The sequence below is a fragment of the Elephantulus edwardii genome, unplaced genomic scaffold (genome assembly GCF_000299155.1).
Source record: "Elephantulus edwardii isolate Elephantulus edwardi_28Jun2011 unplaced genomic scaffold, EleEdw1.0 scaffold00121, whole genome shotgun sequence".
NCBI lineage: Eukaryota > Metazoa > Chordata > Mammalia > Macroscelidea > Macroscelididae > Elephantulus > Elephantulus edwardii.
The window spans coordinates 5,824,653-5,828,905 of record NW_006399871.1 but is presented as its reverse complement, the minus strand read 5'-3'; the positions used below and the strand labels follow the sequence as shown (position 1 = coordinate 5,828,905).

General features: G+C 45.8%; 1 pseudogene; it reads right to left on the bottom strand.

Annotated features, from left to right (window-relative positions):
* Positions 1-930, bottom strand: part of LOC102845732 — a 1,958-nt pseudogene extending 1,028 nt beyond the window's left edge.
* Between the last annotated feature and the right edge of the window lie 3,323 nt (positions 931-4,253).

The following is a 4,253-nucleotide window of genomic DNA, read 5'->3' as shown; positions in this document are numbered from 1 at the left end:
AGTAGGTTCTTGTGTCCAGGAGAAAATGAATATACTTACCAGTAATGTTAATGCTCACCCACAGCTCTTCTGGGAGGATCTAGGAATTGAAGCTATTTTTGTGGATGCCACCAGCCTCCATGCCCAGAAAGGAGGGCTGGAAGAGCCTCAGGGCAGAGGCAACCCTCATTGCTGATGCTGATGACTTGTCCATCGGGCAGCTCGTAGCTCCTTTCCAAGGAGGGCAAAGAGGCCACTCTGGCCATCTCCTGCTCAAAGTCCAGGCAACAGAGCAGAGTTTCTCCTTGATATCACTCACAACTTTCCGCTCCGTCGTGGTGGTGAAGCTGTAGCCTGGCTCCATGAGGATCTTCATGAGGTAATCCGTCAGGCCCCGGCCAGCCAGGTCCAGATGCAGGATGGCATGGGGAGGGCGTAACCCTCATAGATGGGCACAGGGAGGGTGACTCCATTGGCGCAATCCATCCCCATGTTCGTGGTCTGGCCAGAGGCATACAGGGACAGCACAGCCTGGATGGCGACATACATGGCAGGGGTGTTGAAGGTCTCGAACATGATCTGGGCCACCTTCTTCCAGTTAGCCTTGGGGTTCAGCAGCACAGGGTCCTTTTCAGGGGCCACATGCAATTTGTTGTAGGGGTTCAGCAGCACAGGGTCCTCTTCAGGGGCCACATGCAATTTGTTGTAGAAGGTATGGTGCCAGATCTCCATGTCATCCCAGTTGGTGACCATGCCATCCTCAATGGGATACTTGAGGGTCAGGATACCTCTCTTGCTCTGGGTTTCATCACCCATGCAGGAATCCTTCTGGCCCATGCCCATCAATACTCCCTGGTGCTGAGGGCACCCCACGGTGGAGGGGAAGACAGCCTGGGGGGCTGCGTCACCTGCGAAGCTGGCCTTGCACATACCAGAGCCATTGTCCACCATGAGCACAGTGATGTCTCATCCATAGTGAGCTGGGGGTGGCGGGCGTGAACCAGCAGCAGTGACCGTGCGGAAGGGCTTGTGCTCCCAGGGTGGACTTAGCCTCAGCTAAGTTTGCTCTTAAAAAACAAAAAAGAGAAAGAAATAGACTCTCTGATGTTGCTCTATGCCATTTTTAAATAGTATTTGAGAACTTGAAGCATTTAATGATAAAAATAAAACACTAGTGGTCTGATGGTAAGAAATTGTGCCGCAATCCCGAAGGTACATGGTTCAAATCCACCAGCTGCTCTGCGGAAAAGGATGAGCAATCTCCCACCCCCAAAACAGTCAGTTGGATTACACCTAAACCTAAGGAAAAATAAATTCTCACAATTGGACCAATAGGCAACATCATGACAAACAGAAGAAAAGATTGAAGTTGTCAAAGATTTCATTTTGTATATATACACAATCAACACCCATGGAATCAATATTCAGAAAATCAAATTATTTGCACTGGGGAAATCTGTTGTAAAAGACCTCTTACAAGTGTTAAAAAACAGAGGTGTTACCTTGGGAGTGTGCCTGATTCAATTTAAAAAGGTTTCAATGGTCTCATCTGCATGTGAAAGTCGAACAATGAATAAAGCAGAAACACAGCCAGATTGTGCCCTAGAAAAAAGGATGGTGAGGCTTCATTTCATGTAGTTGGGATATTTATCAGGAAGGTCTAGTTCCTGAGAAGGACATCATGCTTAGTAACAGGGAGTCAGAGAAAAGAGGGACACTATTAATGTGATGGAAGCAGGAGTGGCATCCACTTGCGAAATGGCTTGCCTCCGGAAACTCTACGTACCAACAGTGTTCAGGCCTTTCGTTCATAGGGTTGCTATGAGTTGTCTAAGACTCGACAATACCTAACAACAATAACAACGACGACGTAGAGAGCTACATTGTGGCCTAGTGGACAGAAAAGTATGTTACCAAGCCAAAGGTGGGTGATTTTAATCTGCAACCCTCAGTCCGGGTTCAAATTGTTTTCCTGTCAAACATTCTTCTAGGTGGTATAGCACTGGTCTGTGCATTGCTGGACAGAGGTAACTCGTGGTTGCTGTGATGCTGAACACTGGGACACTGATATGCCAATGTGATAATGGTTACCCATGGTGGACAGTGTTTGCTGGAGCTTCCTGACTAAAACAAGCCTGGAAGCAGGAGCGACATCCACTTCCGAAATGGCTTGCCTCCGGAAACCCTATGTACCAACAGTGCTCAGGCCTTTCGTTCATAGGGTCGCTATGAGTCGTCTATGACTCAACAACATCTAATAACAATAACAACAACGACATAGAGAGAGCTACATTGGCCTGGTGGACAGAAAGTTACGCTACCAAGCTGAAGGTGGGTGATTTTAATCTGTGGCCCTCAGGCCGGGTTCAAATTGTTTTCCTGTCAAACATTCTAGGTGGTAAAGCACTGGTCTGTGCATTGCTGGACAGAGGTAACTCGTGGTTGCTGTGATGCGGAACACTGTGACACTGATGTGCCAATGTGATAATGGTTACCCATGGTGGACAGTGTTTGGTGGAGCTCCCTGATTAAAACAAGCCTGGAAGCAGGAGTGGCATCCACTTCCGAAATGACTTGCCTCCAGAAACTCTATGAACAGTGCTCAGGCTTTTCATTCATAGGGTCGCTATGAGTCGTCTACGACTCGACAACACCTAACAACAAACAACAAGAACATCAATGTGATGAGTTCGATATTTGATATATTCATAGCCATCAAGTCAGAATCAAATCACAGTGGCCCTCCACTGGGTTCTGAGGTTATAAATTACACAGAGGCCAGACTTTGGAGCTTCAGTGGCCTAGTGGCAAGAAACTGCCCTGCAATCCCGAAGGCACATGGTTCGAATCCACCAGATGCTCCACAGGAGAAGGAGGGGCAACTTCCTCCTGTACCAGTAGGATCTGGTTTGATAGTACACATACACACACAAAAATTATGAAATTAAAAATTTTAAAAAAAGAGACCAGCCCTGCAATCCCAGATGTACACGGTTCAAATCCACCAGATGCTTTGCTGGAAAAGGAGGGACAATCTCCTCCTGTACCAGTCAGATCCAATTTGACGGTACACACATAACAAATAATAAAATTTAAAAATAAAAAAAAGAGACCAGACTTAATGAAGAATAGTATTGCATCAGAATCAGAGGAAGACTCACCAACAACCTGCATTAAATAACTTTGCTTGATGAAGGTGAAGAGGACTTGAAACGCTTGCCTTCAGTATGGATTACGTCTCAACATCAAGAAGACAAAAATCCTCACCACTAAACCAATAGACAATAGCATGATAGATGGAAAAATTAACACTCACGGTAATAGCAGTCAAGAAATCAATAGACATGTTATATTTGGGAAATATAATGCCCTAAGTGCTAAAAAGCAAGAGTGTCAGTTTAAAAACTAAGAAGTACCTGATCCAAACTAGTTTGATTTTTATCTGAACCTGTAGGATGGTACTGTAATTGAGAGGGCCTTTCTCTGTCAAGACTTCTGAGCCACTTAATATCTCTTGGATTCAGGCTGTATTACAATAGCAAATGAGGCATTTGGGTCTGAGGTGAAGAAGTCTCATTTTAGGGCATGTTTTAGGGATGAGGCTATGGCAGAAAAGGGAGACATTCCCAACCTAGAAGATTGGGAACACTGCATGGTTTAAAAGCAGAAAAGGTATGAGTAGTGGCCACTCAGGAGAGCTATGGGATGTCTGTCTACTTTCAATGCTCAGAGTTCTTGTTGATGGCAGGTGCCACTGAGTGTGACTTATAGCAACACTATGAATTGTTGAGCCGAAACCAAGGCCAGGGTGGTAAGGGAACTAAAGATTGTGACACGTCAATGGGAAAGAATGAATGGCCTCACCCATCTGGCCCGACCAATGACTAAACCACAACGGTAGGTCCTTACCTTTCCCCCTTCCCCAAGACCCTGCTATAAAAACCACCCAAATACACCCTAGGCGTGACCTCATTGGCCTCTGTCTTCAGACCAAGCAACCTCACCTGGGAGTTCCCTAATAAAGCAACCTTTAAGCTTTCTTGCACCCTGGGCCCTTTCTTGAGTCTGTGGCCTTAACAACTTTACATGAATAAAAAATCTGAAACATGTGATAGCCATCCTCAGGAACAGGAAAAACCATGACAGACGTGAAGGAATTCACATATCCCCAAAGTCCATTATATATAACAACCTTGGCCAGGCTATACAACATTGGGATATCCCCCCCCCCTTTCTTTCTGTGACAAGTGAAAAGGACTGAATGATGACTGTGA